This window comes from Oncorhynchus tshawytscha, linkage group LG02 (genome assembly GCF_018296145.1).
Source record: "Oncorhynchus tshawytscha isolate Ot180627B linkage group LG02, Otsh_v2.0, whole genome shotgun sequence".
Classification (NCBI taxonomy): domain Eukaryota; kingdom Metazoa; phylum Chordata; class Actinopteri; order Salmoniformes; family Salmonidae; genus Oncorhynchus; species Oncorhynchus tshawytscha.
In genome coordinates, this window is record NC_056430.1 from 62961645 (window position 1) to 62980601 (window position 18957).

Genomic DNA, 18957 nt, shown 5'->3' on the forward strand with positions numbered 1-18957 from the left:
TTTGAAGATCTTCTTCTGTTGGCACTCCAATATGTCCATTAAACATCACAAATGGTCCTTTTGTTCGATAAATTCTGTCGTTATATCTCCAAAATGTTAATTTGTTTGGCGCGTTTGATCCAGAAATACTACAAAGTATCTAATATAGTTACCTGTAAACTTGATCCAAACATTTCAAACAACTTTCCTAATCCAACTTTAGGTATTTTTAAACGTAAATAATCAATAAAATTTAAGACGGGATAAACTGTGTTCAATGAAAACAAAGTGGAGCAAGCTTACAGGTCGAGCGCCCCAACCACACAGTACACTAGACTCGACCCTCGTTCTGAACAGCCCTACCTCTTCATTTCTCAAAGGAAAAAAAATCTGTTGACATCTAGTGGAAGTGATGGGAACTGCAGGTAAGTGCCTTAGAAATCTAGATCCACATAGAAATCCCATTGAAAAGAGAGTGACCTCAAAAAACAAAATACCTGGATGGTTTGTCCTTGGGGTTTCGCCTGTCAAATAAGTTCTGTTATACTCACAGATATAATTTTAACAGTTTTAGAAACTTTAGAGTGTTTTCTATCCAAATCTAATTATATGAATATGAGTGGCAGGCAGTTTACTTTGGGCACACTTTTCATCCGGACGTGAAAATAGTGCCCCCTAGCCTTAAGAAGTTAAAGGTTTTGTTCACATCGCCTACCGAGAGCGTTATCACACAGCCGTCCAGAACAGCTGGTGTTCTGGTGCCTGCTTCAGTGTTGCTTACCTCGAAGTGAACATAAAAGGCATTTAGCTCATCTGGTAGGCTTGTGTCACTGGGCAGCTCGCATCTGGGTTTCCCTTTGTAGTCCGTAAGAGTTTTCAAGACCTGCCACATCCGACGAGCATCAAAGCCGATGTAGTAGGATTCAATCTTAATCATGTATTGACGCTTTGCATGTTTGATGGTTTGTCTGAGGGATTTCTTATAAGCGTCCGGATTAGTCTACCACTCCTTGAAAGCGGCAGCTCTTGCCTTTAGCTCGATGCGGATGTTGCCTATAATCCATGGCTTCTGGTTGGGATATGTACATACAGTCACTGTGGAGACAACATCATCAATGTACTTATTGATGAAGCCTATGACTGAGGTGGTGTATTCCTCAATGCCATTGGATGAATCCCGGAACATATTCCAGTCTATGCTAGCAAAACAGTCCTATAGTGTAGCATCCGCGTCATCTGACCATTTCCGTATTGAGCAAGTCACATGTACTTCCTGCTTTAATTTTTGCTTGTAAGCAGGAATCAGGAGGATAGAATTATGGTCAGATTTGCCAAATGGAGGGCGGGGGAGAGCTTTGTTTGCATCTCTGTGTAATGGTGTAAACTGGTGGCAGAGAAGTCAGATGTAGGAGGGAAATAACTGTGTTTCCAACGGCGCAGTTTATCTACAAAAAAAACACCGGAAAACATAATAAAAGTCCATGGGTAACATCACCCGACGCACACCAGTACAGACATACACATACACTTACAATAAACAATCACCGACAAGGACAGGAGGGGAAACAGAGGCTTAAATACACAACATGTAATTGATGGGATTGGAACCAGGTGTTATGGAAGACAAGACAAAACCAATGGAAAATGAAAAATGGATCAGCGATGGCTAGAAGGTCGGTGATGCCGACCGCCGAAGAACATAGCCCGAACAAGGAGAGGGACCAAAGGAGAGGGAAGTCATGACACTCTGTGTGTGGAGTAAAGGTGGTCTAGGATTTTTCTTCCCCTGGTTGCACGTGACATGCTGGTAAAATGTTTGTAAAATTGATTTAAGTTTGCCTGCATTAAAGTCCCCTGCCACTAGGATTGCCACTTCTGGGTGAGCATTTTCTTCTTTGCTAATGGCCTTATAGAGTTGGTTGAGAGCGGTCTTAGTGCCAGCTTCATTTTGTGGTGGTAAATAGACGGTTGTGAATAATACAAATGAGAACTCTCTTTGTAGATTATGTGGTCTACAGCTTAAGCTTAGCATAAGGTACTCTACCTCAGGCTAGCAATACCTTGAGACTTCTTTAAAATATTAGACATCGTGCACCAGCTACTATTGACAAAAAGACACACACCCGCACCCCTCGTCTTACCAGAGGTAGCGTCTCTGTTCTGCCGGTGCATGGAAAATCCAGCTAGCTCTATATTGTCTGTATCTTCGTTGAGCCACGTCTTGGTGAAACATAAGATGTTACAGTTTTTAATGTTCCGTTGGTAGGATAATCTTAATATTAGGTCATCAATTTTATTTTCCAATGAGTGCACGTTAGCAAGAACAATGAAAGGTATTGGGAGTTTACTCGCTCGCCTCCGGATTCTCAGAAGGATCCCTGATCTGCATCCCCTTTTCCGGCGTATTTTCTTCACGCAAAAGGCATGGATCTGGGCCTGTTCCAGTAAAAGCAGAATATCCTTCTTGTCGGACTCGTTAATGGAACATTTTCTTACAGTCCATGGTGAGTAATCGCTTTTCTGATGTCCAGCAGTTATTTTTCGGTCATAAGAGACGGTAGCAGCAACATTATGTACACAATAAGTAAAAAAACAAGTTACACAAAACGCAAAAAATAAATAAAAAAATAGCACAATTGGTTGGGAGAATGTAAAACGTCAGCCATGTTCTTTGGCGCCATACAGTTCCTGTATGTTGGTACAATTACACCATGAGTCGGTAATCATGAAACATACACCCCCACCCTTCTTCTTACCGGAGAGATGTTTATTCCTGTCGGCACGATACACTGAAAATCCCATTGGCTGTATGGACTCCGACAGCATGTCCCCAGCTAGCCATGTTTCCGCGAAACAGAGTATGTTACAATCCCGGATGTCGCTTTGGAAAGAAACTCTTGCCCAGATTTTGTTGACTTTGTTAAGTAGGGACTGGACATTAGCGAGAAATATACTCGGGAGCGGTGGGTGGTGTGCACGCATCCGAAGCCTCACTAGAAGACTGCTCCGACATCCTCTCCTCCGGCGGTGTTGTTTTGGGTCAGCCTCTGGAATCAGTTCAAATGCCCTGGGAGGTGCAGACACAAGATCGCTTTGGGAAAGTCGTATTCCTAGTCGTAGTGCTGGTTGTGCTGTTAAGTTGACGTCTCTCTGATATCCAATAGTTCTTCCGGGTTGTAAGTAATAACAGTTAAGGTTAACTGGGCTAACAATGTAATAAATTATACATAAAAAAACTAAATACTGCACAGTTTCCTAATGACTAGAAGCGAAGCTGCCATCTCTATTGGAGCTATCAAAACGACACCCCAGCAAAACGTATCCCAGTACCATCTGCCTCCATGACAACAGTAAAATAGTAATTTAGTCCCATTGCAGTTGAGGGACACTTATTTTCCATCGATTCTATTATTTTTGTATTTGTTTTTACACATAGCTACACTGGCTTCATCCAGCTAACGCAAACTCTGACCCTACTGTGTTTGCATATTGTTGTCCAGGTACTCATGGTTTTTCTTTTATGCAATTTGAGGACTCAATTTAGATATCTGCTTCATGTGCCTCAGTAATCATCTGTGATGAAATGACAGTAGCAGGCCTAGAGGAAGAGGAAAAAGCAAAAACATGGCTCTTTATGACTCTTAAAAGTTGTTGAATGTTTGAGTCACAGTCAGGAATTGAACTATATCAACAATACAGGAATATTATGATGGAAAACTTAGACTTAAATGCCATGAAGCCCGTTTGTGCCATTTGCATTTCGATGCACTCCAATTATGATCACATGAATTATTAAATGTGCAGGAAGCTCATAAAAAAATGTGTTAATATTGCAGTGATATCTTGAATGTCGCTCAGAATGAATGGATAACTTCACTCATTTATCTTATTCAAATGAATCCAATGCAAGAGCATCATCCAAGGAGGAAAATGGTAATTTTGTTAATTATACAATAGATAATTCTGTCTGTTCTCTACATGATCGCTGAGTAAGTTATTTCAACAGCATAGTTGCTGAGCCTAGTCCTGAACTAACCTTTACAGATGCACAATCGAGAGCATCCTGTCGGGCTGTATCACATTCTGTACGGCAACTGCACCGCCCTCAACCGCAAGGCTCTCCAGAGCAAAATACCTGCCCTCCATTACACCTACAGCACCCGATGTCACAGGAAGGCCAAAAAGATATTCAAGGACAACATCCACCCGAGCCACTGCCTGTTCACACCGCTACCATCCAGAAGGCGAGGTCAGTACAGGTGCATCAAACCTGGGATCGAGAGACTGAAGAACAGCTTCTATCGCAAGGTCATCAGACTGCTAAACAGCAATCATTAACTCAGTGTCAGAATGGTGGGTGTTTCTGGTGTATGCAGTCAGGCGCAGGAGAGCAGAGAATTGGGAGCAATGTAACTTAACTCAGAATAATGAATGGTGCAAGGTAAAACAATACACTTGCCCAAACACAAACACACAAACATCAACATTTCGCATGGGCAAGAAACAGCACCCCTCGAAATAACTAGTCACCAACATTACCGAACATGACATAAAACAATCCCGCACACAACACCATGGGGGAAACAGAGGGCTAAATACATGAACAATAATTAGGGGAATGAAAAACAGGTGTGTAGAAACAAAGACAAAACAAATGGAAAATGAAAAGTGGATCGGCGATGGCTAGTAGACCGGTGACGCTGACTGCCGAGCGCCGCCCAAACAAGGAGAGGCTGAAGTCGTGACAGTACCCCCCCCTTGACGCTCGGCTCCAGCAGCGCGCTGACGCCGGCCTCGGGGACGACCCGGAGGACGAGGTGCAGGGCGATCCGGATGGAGACGGTGGAACCCGCAGCATTGAAGGGTCCAACACATCCTCCACCGGCATCCAGCATCTCTCCTCCGGACCGTACCCCTCCCACTCCAAGAGTTACTGAAGGCCCCTTGCCCGACACCTCGAGTTCAGTATGGACCAAACTGCATACGCCAGAGCCCCCTCGATGTCCAGAGGGGGCGGAGGAACCTCCTGCACCTCAGATTCCTGGAGCGGACCAGCTACCACCGGCCAGAGGAGAGACACATGAAACGAGGGGTTAATAGGGTAATCGGGGGGAAGCTGTAGCCTGTAACACACCTCGTTTATTCTCCTCGGGACTATGAATGGCCCCACAAACCGCGAACCCAGCTTCCGGCAGGGCAGGTGGAGGGGCAGGTGGAGGGTCGAGTGCCAGACCCGGTCCCCCGGTCCGAACACCGGGGCCTCACTGCGATGGCGGTCTGCGCCAGCCTTCTGACACCTCACGGCCCGCTGAAGGTGCACATGAGCGGCGTCCCATGTCTCCTCTGAGCGCCTAAACCAGTCGTCCACCGCAGGAGTCTTGATCTGGCTCTGATGCCATGGTGCCAGAACAGGCTGGTACCCCAGTACACACTGGAAGGGGGAGAGGTTAGTGGAGAAGTGGTGGAGCGAGTTTTGGGCCATCTCTGCCCAGGGTATGAATGCCGCCCACCTCCCTGGCCGGTCCTGGCAATACGACCGCAAAAACCTACCCACATCCTGGTTCACTCTCTCCACCTGCACGTTACTCTCGGGATGAAAACCTGAGGTAAGGCTGACTGAGACCCCCAGACGTTCCATGAACGCCCTCCAGACCCTTGACGTGAACTGGGGACCTCGATCAGATATTATGTCCTCAGGTACCCCGTAGTGCCGGAAGATGTGTGTGAACAGAGCCTCCGCAGTCTGCAGGGCCGTAGGGAGACCGGGCAAAGGGAGGAGACAGCAGGACTTAGAAAACCAATCCACAACTATCAGGATCGTGGTGTTACCCTGTGAGGGAGGAAGATCCGTTAGGAAGTACACCGACAGGTGCGACCATGACCGTTATGGAATGGGTAAGGGTTGTAACTTCCCTCTGGGCAGATGCCTAGGGGCCTTGCACTGAGAGCACACCGAGCAGGAGGAAACATAAACCCTCACATCCTTAGCCAAGGTGTGCCATCAATACTTCCCACTAAGACAGTGCACTGTCCGACCGATGCCAGGATGACCAGAGGAGAGTGACGTGTGGGCCCAATAGATCAAACGGTCGCGGACAGCAGACGGAACGTACTGACGCCCAGCTGGACACTGGGGGGAGTGGGCTCTGCACGTAACACCCACTCGATGTCCGCGTTTAGCTCCCACACTACCGGTGCCACCAGGCAGGAGGCCGGGAGTATGGGAGTGTGATCCATGGACTGCTCCTCTGTGTCATACATCCGGGACAGTGCGTCTGCCTTAGCGTTCTGGGACCATGGTCTGTTGGACAGGGTGAAGACAAAACGGGTAAAGAACATGGCCCACCTTGCCTGGCGAGGGTTCAGTCTCCTCGCCACTGGAAAACTGCCCGGAAGCGGCGGGTGAACTCCTTGAATTGGTCCAACACCGCTTCTCCTTCCCCCGATACGGCATTGGCCCATTCCAGGGCTTTCCCTGAGAGGCAGGAGACAAGGGCGGACATGCTCTCACCGATCCAAGGCGGTGCCGAGATGTTGCAGCATGGCCGCATGCTGCTGGAGGCGCTCCTCGACCCCTAATACAGGGTTGTCTGCTCCTGCTGCCTCCATATCCTCAAACGGTGCGGGATTCTGTCAGAATGGTGTGTGTAGCTGGTATGTGCAGTCAGGCGCAGGAGAGCAGAGAATTGGGAGCAACATAACTTTACTCAGAATAATGAATGGTGCAAGGTAAAACAATACACTTGCCCAAACACAAGAACATAAACTTTTACGCACTAGCAAGAAACAGCACCCCTCGAAATAACTAGTCACCAACATTACCGAACATGACATAAAACAATCCCGCACAACACCATGGGAGAAATAGAGGGTTAAATACATGAACAATAATTAGGGGAATGAAAAACATGTGTAGAAAGAAAGACAAAACAAATGGAAAATGAAAAGTGGATCGGCGATGGCTTAGTAGACCGGCGATGCCGACCGCTGAGCGCCGCCCGAACAAGGAAGTCGTGAAACTCAGAGAGGCTGCTGCCTTCATTGAGACCCAATCACTGGCCACTTTAATAAATGGATCACTAGTCACTTTAAATAATGTCATTTTAAATAATTCCACTTTAATAATGTTTACATATCTTACATTACTTATCTCATATGTATATACTGTATTTTATTCCATCTATTGCACCTTGCCTTATGCCGCTCGGCCAATCTCTCATCCATATATTTATATGTACATATTCTCATTCACCCCTTTTAGATTTGTGTGTATTAGGTAGTTGTTGTGGAATTGTTAGTTTACTTGTTTTACTGCACTGTCGGAACTAGAAGCACAAGCATTTCGCTACACTCGCATTAACATCTGCTAACCATGGACCAATACAATTTTATTTTATTTTATTTTGACTAAAAGGCATGAAGAAACTCTGCTTTTTAGTTCAGGACTTAATCGGTGTCTGGGAAACCGGCCCTGAAAGTTTAGTGTGGAAACTATCCTGATAGTTTTACAGACTGAAAGAGATATTGAAAAAACAAGATAAAGACTAAATAAACCTCCTATAGGCAAAATAAATCTGGGCATCGAGCGATAAGAGTAGCTGATCAATATTTCAACATTAGTTTTAGATTGGACTCACCACGTTATCACAACATTATCGACAGATAATAAAGCAAATACTGTCAAAGAATGACATTTTCTTTTTTCACACTTCCTCCGTCCAATGTTTGGGTTTAGGGATGCTGGGATGGACAGAGTCACTTTGGATGGCAAACTCTCTTTCCACATTGACTAGTAGATAAAGTGAGGCACCAAGACAAATACTTTCCCCACATAAATGGGTTTTCAGTTGGTGGTATTTTACTCCAGCCATATTGGTATTGATAATTGCAAAAACAGTCTGTGAGGTGATTCTAATCTGAGTTACCATAGAGTTAAAGGGGCAATCTGGGATTGAAGTAGAAATTGGGCACCAATTTTGAATTTTAAAAGCATGTTATATTAAATGAAGTGCCCTTTAATATAGACCAGATGGAGAATTCAATAAATCAGATTTTTAATATGAATAAAGGCTTGTTAAAGTGCCAACATGGTTCCTCCTTCAACCCTGCGTCACTTCTAGGAAGATTATATCCCATCATTGTTCCCCCTTCAACCCTGTGTCACTTCTAGGAAGATTACATCCTATCATTGTTCCTCCTTCAACCCTGTGTCACTTCTAGGAAGATTATATCCCATAATTTTTCCTCCTTCAACCCTGTGTCACTTCTAGGAAGATTATATCCCATCATTGTTCCTCCTTCAACCCTGTGTCACTTCTAGGAAGATTATATCCCATCATTGTTCCTCCTTCAACCCTGTGTCACTTCTAGGAAGATTATATCCCATCATTGTTCCTCCTTCAACCCTGTGTCACTTCTAGGAAGATTATATCCCATCATTGTTCCTCCTTCAACCCTGTGTCACTTCTAGGAAGATTATATCCCATCATTGTTCCTCCTTCAGCCCTGTGTCACTTCTAGGAAGATTATATCCCATCATAGTTCCTCCTTCAACCCTGTGTCATTTCATGGAAGATTATATCCCATCATTGTTCCTCCTTCAACCCTGTGTCACTTCTAGGAAGATTACATCCCATCATTGTAAAGAAGATTAATTAATAACATGTATTAACAATTATTTCATTACATTATTTCATATAATTAGTGATAAATTTACATATATCCCTCATTTTAAGGTCAACCCTATTATGTGAACTGAACTCGCATTTTAATACGGTGAAAAACCTATTCCTTTTCAAATATATTTTTCTAAAGAAACATTGAACATCTAATAGTCAAATCATACACTCTTAGAAAAAAGGGTTCTGAAAAGGTTATTTGCCTGTTCCCATAGGATACCCATTTTTGGTTCCAGGTAGAACACTTTTGGGTTCCATGTAGAACCCTCTGTTCTACATGGGGTTCTACTTGGAACCAAAAGGATTCTACCTGGAACCAAAAAGGGTTCTTCAAAGGGTTCTCCTATGGGGACAGCCGAAGAACCATTTTAGGTTCTAGATAGCACCTTTTATTCTAAGAGTGCAGTGTAAAAGCAGGTGAACTGGTTCTACACTTTTTGGCCATTTTCTGGTATTTTGTGGTGGAAAACTGAACGGTCGAGCAAAACACATAAACCCTGTTACCCATAGATAAACAGGCTAGAAATGTTTTAACAATTGCAACTGCCTGTTGCACACAACAAGCTTCCATTCCCCCTGTCACAAGGGGATTCTTGGCTGATTTTCAGAATAACTGATCAACACTGTTACTTTATTTGGCACTTAATAAGCAGTTACTATAGTAAATTTTTTATTTAACCTCTTTGAGATGGGAATATGTGTTTTTATGAAGTTGAACATGTGCTCTTTATCAAGCAAATTTATTTATAAAGCCCTTCTTACATCAGCTTTATATCTCAAAGTGCTGCACATGAACACAGCCTAAAACCCCAAACAGCAAGCAATGCAGGTGGCTAGGAAAAACTCCCTAGAAAGGCCAGAACCTAGGAAGAAACCTAGAGCGGAACTAGGCTATCAGGCTTGTCCTCTTCTGGCTGTGCCGGGTGGAGATTATAACAGAACATGGCCAAGATGTTCAAATGTTCATAGATGACCAGTAGGGTCAAATAATAATCATCACAGTGGTTTTTGAGGGTGCAACAGGTCAGCACCTCAGGAGTAAATGTCAGTTGGCTTTTCATAGCCGATCATTCCGAGTATCTCTACCTCTCCTGCTGTCTCTAGAGAGTTGAAAAAAGCAGGTCTGGGACAGGTAGCACGTCCGGTGAACAGGTTAGGGTTCCATAGCCGCAGGCAGAACAGTTGAAACTGGAGCAGCAGCACGGCCAGGTGGACTGGGGAGAGCAAGGAGTCATCAGGCCAGGTAGTCCTGAGGCATGGTCCTAGGGCTCAGGTCCTCCGAGAGAGACTGAAAGAAAGAAAGAGAGAAAGAGAGAGAGAATTAGAGAGAACATACTTACATTCACACAAGACACCGGATAAGAAATACAGATATAACAGACTGACCCTAGCCCCCTGACACATAAACTACTGCAGCATAAATACTGGAGACTGAGACAGGAAGGGTCGGGAGACACTGTGGCCCGGACAGGGCCAAACTGGCAGGATATAACCCCACCCACTTTGCCAAAGCACAGCCCCACACCACTAGAGGGATATCTTCAACCACCAACTTACCATCCTGAGACAAGGCCGAGTATAGCCCACAAAGATCTCCGCCACGGCACAACCCAAGGGGGGGCTCCAACCCAGACAGGAAGATCACGTTAGTAACTCAAACCACTCAAGTGACGCACCCCTCCTAGGGATGGCATGGAATAGCACCAGTAAGCCAGTGACTCAGCCCCTGTAATAGGGATAGAAGCAGAGAATCCCAGTGGAAAGAGGGGAACCGGCCAGGCAGAGACAGCAAGGATGGTTCGTTGCTCCAGTGCCTTTCCGTTCACCTTCACACTCCTGGGCCAGACTACACTTAATCATAGGACCAACTGAAGAGATGAGTCTTCAGTAAAGACTTAAAGGTTGAGACTGAGTCTGCGTCTCTCACATGGGTAGGCAGACCATTCCATAAAAATGTAGCTCTATAGGAGAAAGCCCTGCCTCCAGCTGTTTGCTTAGAAATTCTAGGGACAGTTAGGAGGCCTGTGGCTTGTGACCGTAGCGTACGTGTAGGTATGTACGGCAGGACCAAATCGGAAAGATAGGTTGGAGCAAACCCCTGTAATGCTTTGTAGGTTAGCAGTAAAACCTTGACATCAGACCCTGCCTTAACTGGAAGCCAGTGTAGAGAGGCTAGCACTGGAGTAATAGGATACAATTTTTTTGGTTCTAGTCAAGATTCTAGCAGCCGTGTTTAGCATTAACTGAAGTTTATTTAGTGCTTTATCCGGGTTGCCGGAAAGTAGAGCATTGCAGTAGTCAAATCAAATCAAATGTTATTTGTCACATACACATGGTTAGCAGATGTTAATGTGAGTGTAGCGAAATGCTTGTGCTTCTAGTTCCGACAATGCAGTAATAACCAACGAGTAATCTAACCTAACAATTCCACAACTACTACCTTATACACACAAGTGTAAGGGGATAAAGAATATGTACATAAAGATATATGAATGAGTGATGGTACAGAGCAGCATAGGCAAGATGCAGTAGATGGTATCGAGTACAGTATATACATATGAGATGAGTAATGTATGTAAACAAAGTGGCATAGTTTAAAGTGGCTAGTGATACATGTATTACATAAAGATGCAGTAGATGATATACAGTACAGTATATACATATACATATGAGATGAGTAATGTAGGGTATGTTTAAAGTGGCTAGTGATACACGCATTGTTTAAAGTGGCTGGTGATACATTTTTTACATCAATTCCCATCAATTTCCATTATTAAAGTGAGCTGGAGTTGAGTCAGTGTGTTGGCAGCAGCCACTCAATGTTAGTGGTGGCTGTTTAACAGTCTGATGGCCTTGAGATAGAAGCTGTTTTTCAGTCTCTCGGTCCCAGCTTTGATGCACCTGTACTGACCTCGCCTTCTGGATGATAGCGGGGTGAACAGGCAGTGGCTCGGGTGGTTGTTGTCCTTGATGATCTTTATGGCCTTCCTGTGACATCGGGTGGTGTAGGTGTCCTGGAGGGCAGGTAGTTTGCCCCCGGTGATGCGTTGTGCAGACCTCACTACCCTGTGGAGAGCCTTACGGTTGGGGGCGGAGCAGTTGCCGTACCAGGCGTTGATAAAGCCTGACAGGATGCTCTCGATTGTGCATCTGTAAAAGTTTGTGAGTGTTTTTGGTGACAAGTCAAAATTCTTCAGCCTCCTGAGGTTGAAGAGGCACTGTTGCGCCTTCTTCACAACGCTGTCTGTGTGGGTGGACCAATTCAGTTTGTCCGTGATGTGTACGCTGAGGAACTTAAAACTTACTACCCTCTCCACTACTGTCCCGTCGATGTGGATAGGGGGGTGCTCCCTTCTTCACAACGCTGTCTGTGTGGGTGTACCAATTCAGTTTGTCCGTGATGTGTACGCTGAGGAACTTAAAACTTACTACCCACTCCACTACTGTCCCGTCGACGTGGATAGGGTGGTACTCCCTCTGCTGTTTCCTGAAGTCCACAATCATCTCCTTTGTTTTGTTGACATTGAGTGTGAGGTTATTTTCCTGACACCACACTCCGAGGGCCCTCACCTCTTCCCTGTAGGCCGTCTCGTCGTTGTTGGTTATCAAGCCTACCACTGTTGTGTCGTCCGCAAACTTGATGATTGAGTTGGAGGCGTGCATGGCCACGCAGTCATGGGTGAACAGGGAGTACAGGGGAGGGCTCAGAACGCACCCTTGTGGAGCCCCAGTGTTGAGGATCAGCGGGGTGGAGATGTTGTTACCTACCCTCACCACCTGGGGGCGGCCCGTCAGGAAGTCCAGTACCCAGTTGCACAGGGCTGATGATGATTTTGGAGGGCACTATGGTGTTAAATGCTGAGCTGTAGTTGATAGGTATAGGTATTCCTATGTGAGAATAACTTTTTTGCCCACTTTGAGGACAATACAGTGTAAGCCCAGACGGCATCCCCAGCCGCGTCCTCAGAGCATGCGCAGACCAGCTGGCTGGTGTGTTTACGAACATATTCAATCAACCCTTATCCCAGTCTGCTGTTCCCACATGCTTCAAGAGGGCCACAATTGTTCCTGTTCCCAAGAAAGCTAAGGTAACTGAGCTAAACGACTACCGCCCCGTAGCACTCACTTCCGTCATCATGAAGTGCTTTGAGAGACTAGTCAAGGACCATATCACCTCCACCCTACCTGACACCCTAGACCCACTCCAAAGTGCTTACCGCCCCAATAGGTCCACAGACGACGCAATCGCAACCACACTACACACTGCCCTAATCCATCTGGACAAGAGTCTAACCTAGAAGTGACAAAAGCATGAGACATGTTGGACAAAACCCACTATGATGATGAGTCTATGATGGCTATGATGGATCCAAAAGCCTTTTGGAGTGGGTCTGTGAACTTTTCCATGGGAATATTAAAGTCACCAAAAATATGAATATTATCTGCTATGACTACAAGGTCCGATAGGAATTCAGGGAACTCAGGGAATTCAGTGAGGAAGGATGTATATGGCCCAGGAGGCCTGTAAACAGTAGCTATAAAAAGTGATTGAGTAGGCTGCATAGATTTCATGACTAGAAGCTCAAAAGACAAAAACGTAGTTTTTTTATTTGTAAATTGAAATTCGCTATCATAAATGTTAGCAACACCTCTGCCTTTGCGGGATGCGCGGGGGATATGGTCACTAGTGTAACCAGAAGGTGAGGCTTCATTTAACACAGTAAATTCATCAGGCTTAAGCCATGTTTCAGTCAGGCCGATCACATCAAGATTATGATCAGTGATTAGTTCATTGACTATAACTGCCTTGGAAGTGAGGGGTCTAACATTAACTAGCCCTATTTTGAGAAGTGATTATCACAATCTCTTTCAATAATGGCAGGAATGGAGGAGGTCTTTATTCCAGTGAGATTGCTAAGGCGAACACCGCCATGTTTAGTTTTGCCCAGCCTAGGTCGAGGCACAGACATGGTCTCAATGGGGATAGCTGAGCTGACTACACTGACTGTGCTCGTGGCAGACTCCACTAAGCTGGCAGGCTGGCTAACTATCTCATTGTGGAGCTAGGGGAGTTAGAGCCCTGTCTATGTTCGTAGATAAGATGAGAGCACCCCTCCAGCTAGGATGGAGTCCGTCACTCCTCAACAAGCCAGGCTGTCCCAAAGTTGACAGTACATGTCAGAGCAAAAACCAAGCCATGAGGTCATGCTGAAGGAATGACTGTACGTAGAGCTTCAAGATAGGCCTTAACGTCAGGCAGTGCCACCCCGGCAACAGTTATGATCGCCTTTAAGTCTAATACTGCGGGTATGTATCGAGGCACAGATCTGGGGAAGGGTCCAAAACATTTCTGCAGCATTAAAGGTCCCCAAGAACACAGTGCTCTCCATCCTTCTTAAATGTAAGAAGTTTGGAACCACCAAGACTCTTCCTAGAGCTTGCCGCCTGGCCAAACTGAGCATTCTGGGGAGAAGGGCCTTGGTCAGGGACGTGACCAAGAACCCGTTGGTCACTCTGACAGAGCTCCAGAGTTCCTCTGTGGAGAGGGGAGAACCTTCCAGAAGGACAACCGTTTCTGCAGCACTCCAGCAATCAGGCCTTTATGGAGTGACCAGACGGAAGCCACACCAAGATTGAACTATTTGGCCTGAATGCCAAGCGTCACGTCTAGAGGAAACCTGGCACCATCCCTTTGGTGAAGCATGGCTGTGGCATCATCATGCTGTGGGGATGTTTTTCAGGGGCGGGGACTAGGAGACTAGTCAGGATAGAGGGAAAGATGAACAGAGCAAAGTACAGAGAGATCCTTGATGAAAACCTGCTCCAGAATGCTCAGGATCTCAGACTGGGGCGAAGGGTCACCTTCCAGCAGGACAACGACCCGAAGCACACAGCCTAGACAACGCAGGAGTGGCTTCGGGGACAAGTCTCTGAATGTGGCCCAGCCAGAGCCCGGACTTGAACCTGATAGAACAACTCTGGAGAGACCTGAAAAAAGTTGTGCAGCAATGCTCCAGATTCAACCTGACAGAACTTGAGATGATTTGCAGAGAAGAATGGGAGAAACTCCCCAAATACATGTGTGCTAAGCTTGTAGCATCATATCCAAGAAGACTCAAGGCTGTAATCGCTGCCAAAGATGCTTCAGCAAAGTGCTGCATAAAGAGTCTAAGTACAAATGTAAATGTCATGTTTCAGTTTTCATTTTTAGCAACAATGTTTTAAAAAACATGTTTTTGCTTTGTCATTATTGTGTGTAGATTGAGGGGGGAATTTAAAAATGTTTTTTTAAGAATAAGTCTGTAATGTAACAAAATGTGGGAAAAGTAACAAAATGTGGAAAAAGTCAAGGGGTCAGAATACTTTCCGAAGGCACTGTATGTCGGAGTTGTGCCTGTTGTCATAGAGATAGATAGAAGACTCATCATGGGTTTAACCCATTTTAGCATGGACGTTGCCAATGAGGGCTTCCACCAGTTTAAAGTACTTCCTATACGTTGGGAGCAATCAGCCAATTAAATAGAAGAAAATTGACTACTTTCAAATGGGGATAGCCTAAATGGCGCTACAGATGCTGGTATTTTTGTCATTAGTACACTATTTATACAGTCCCAAAATGTTTTGCATGCCAGCAGTGTTCAAGATATTGGACTTTCAAGAAGCAAAGTGTCACCGGCCACATCATCATGAAGATGCAAAAATTAATCATCATGTTGTTTTGCATCATCATGATATGGCCAGTGAAAATATTTTGAAATCTTTACTGCTGAAATGCAGAAAAGAATTGGACTGTATCAACAGTGGTCTAATAAAAATAACAGCAAAATATTGTTTTTTGAGTGGATTGTCCTTTAGGTCTGATTGCTTTGCATGACTTGGATGGAATTTTGAGATTACACGTCCTTCTATCTGCGTTGGCTGGCAGCAAGGAGGCCGGGGTTTAGATCTTATTTACAGAACACAGAATAAACTACTTCCAGCCTCCATTACGCCGCTGTTGGCTTCCCATGTATGTAAAAACAGTGTGTATGTGTCACGTTCTGACCTTAGTTCTGATATTATATCTTTGTTTTAGTATGGTCAAGGGCGTGAGTTGGATGGGCAGTCTATGTTTGTTTTTCTATGTTAGTTTTTGAGTTCGGCCTAGTATGGTTCTCAATCAGAGGCAGCTTTCAATTGTTGTCCCTGATTGAGAATCATACTTAGGCAGCCTGTTTTCCCACTATGGGTTGTGGGTAGTTATTTGGTCCTCTCTTTCTCCCGACGACAGCCGTTACAGTATGTCTGTGTGTACATCTGTGCGCAAACTTCAGGGGAGTGGAAAAATAACCCAAGGGACAGAGCTTTAGGCTGTTGTAGGCCGCCACCAGAATCAGTGATAGCCGTGTAGAGACAGTGTGGATTGTAGAACTGATAGAAGAGATAAAGGCCTAGTTAGGTAGATAGAGAATAATAAGGGTGGAAAATCTTATCTCCTTATTTGTAACACAATTGCACAATCTATGCACACATGCTGGACTCTACCCACACACTCACAGATACTACACTGACATTCCAATACACACACACACACACACACACACACACACACACACACACACACACACACACACACACACACGTATATTGATGACACACACACAGATACACATTCACACTCTTCACATATGCTGCTGCTACTCTGTTTTATTATCCATCTTGATTGCCTAGTCACTTTACCCCCACCTATATGTACATATTACCTCAACTACCTCGTACCTCGTACCCCTGCACAGTGACTCGATACCGGTCCTCCTTGCACATAGTCTCGTTATTATTTTATTGTGTACTATTTTGTTTTTTATTTTTTAGCTTGTTCATACTTTTTTAGCTCTGCATTGTTTGGAAATAGCTTGTAAGTTAGCTTTCCACGGTCAATCTACACCTGTTGTATTCGCCGCATGTGACAAATACAATTTGATTTAAACGGACAATTTAATAAACAAACATCTTCTCCGGTTTCCATTGAGAGGCTCTGTCTGGAAATGGCTGGTTCCACAAGCTAGCGGCCCAGGGGAGTGTAGCAACGGAAGTTCAAAGGCAGGGAGAGATGGCCATGAGATAGAAGGGCTGGAGGTAGGGGGTGAGGTTTAGATCGGAGGGGGTTCTGTTGTCCCCAGCTGTCCCGACCGTGACACCCTTACCGCAGGAAGGTCACAGATCACAAGGTCACCCAGAAGAAAGAAGAGAAGAAGAGAGCGAGAGAGGGGGTTCAAAGACTGGCCATATGGACAGATGAGTGTGGTTGTGTAGTAGGGTGTGTTTGTGTGTGTGTGTGTGTGTGGGTGGGTGGGATGAGTACATACATGCATTTGTGTGGATCCACCCCTCATCTCTCTCACAGAGACACCACATCCAGACAGCCCTTTGGCCCCTGCTGTATTTATATGCTCATAGTAGCAGAGACCCCAGAGATGCACCTGAGCAAATATTAACATCCTCCATGAGGGCCGTTTGATGTCCGGGGCTGAGGCCCAGGGTCGGAGCCCCTCTGTGGGCCAGACACCCCAACGCACAGGCCTGTCGGCCAGGGAGTCAATACTAGAGTGGGAAGATACTGAGAGACCAGACGTTAGTGTGTGTGTGTGTGTGTGTGTGTGTGTGTGTGTGTGTGTGTGTGTGTGTGTGTGTGTGTACACCAGATATACAAAGATGGAATTCAGCTGGGTTGATCTGTAGTCCTCTTCGCCATTGCATTTGCATCAAAGGACCGCCACTTTTCGGATGGTCTGGTTTAAATTCACCAACCATAGTGTTATTGTATTGGTCTTTTCAGTTTGACGTCCAGATTAGGAATACCTTGGATTTGAAATGCTCTTTACAACTGGTTTTAACTGTGAGACAACCTTTTCAGTGACGTCGTTAGTGCAGAAAATCCCATAGTTCAACCGCTAACTACAGTCAGAAGCTCATTAAACTCAACAGTAAATAAAACAACAACCCAAAAACATATTTGAAAGAAAAAAATATACATTTCCTCAAGCAGGAAAGTCTTACTTAAATGCTTACCCCTACTAAATCCCATTTCAAACGTTGGAGACTTGAAGGAAATACATATATTAAGTCATTCAAGGAACACTATGTGGTTTATCTCCTTTCATCTTGGCACTGTTATAAAGGACTAATCCAGTGTGTGTCTTCAGTGCCGAGCCTTAGAAGTACATTAAACAGAATAGATTAGCTCAGGAAAAGTCACAGGGTGGCATTTTCAGAATCCATCTCTTGCTTGTGCCCATAGATAGATGGTGGCATGAGTTTTGTGTTTTGTTGTGTTTTGCTGGGTTTGTCTTTAGCTGCTTAGCTCAACAGAACGAGGAACTCTTACAAGGTTGAGGGGATTCTTGTACAGCGACTGACGACTGGGAGAAATAGCTATGTTTTCGCCATGTTACCTGGTTTAAATAAAGTGTATTGTGTTGTAAATTAGCTCGGGTTTTGTGTATTGCTTGACCTAAATACATTTTTTGGTGGAACAATTGTATCGAGTGATATTAATGCCAGCAGAAATTGAATTCAGATTCAATGTATCTTTCACTAGTATCACCAAGGGCCGGGAATTGCCAGGGAACTCACAATGTGATATCATCACAATACTTCGGTGCCAATATGATATGTATTACGATTCTCATGATTCTCACGATTCTATATGTAATTTGATCATGTGTTTTTTTTTGTTACTCGGTCTTCCAAACAAATTGCTCACAATAATAGACAAGAGAGAGAGAGAGAGAGAGAGAGAGCCATGAGAAAACACGTTTTGATCAGTCATGGAATAATACAAGTGCTGAAAACACATTGGCTCCATATATTAAAAAGAAGATATTGGGGTTTTGGTGCAGGTACAGCCAACTAGCGCAAAAATAATATTGCGATATTGTCAAAATGATATGAAATATCATCAAAAATAATATTCTGATATGTACTTTTTTCCCCCCAACACTAATATCACCCCATACTTTTGCAACACACCTAACACTGTACACTCACAAATTGAGCCTGGAAGCCCTTACCAAAGGTTGTGGTCTGAACCATTGATATAAAACCATTTATCATGAAACATCTCCATCCAATTTGCTGATGACACACATTGCACCAGATGGATGATTCTACTGTAGGATAACACAGTTCCACAGGACATTTCCAGTTATTACTCCAATGACAAAAGAGGATTGTGTGTGTGTGTGTGTGTGTGTGTGTGTGTGTGTGTGTGTGTGTGTGTGTGTGTGTGTGTGTGTGTGTGTGTGTGTGTGTGTGTGTGTGT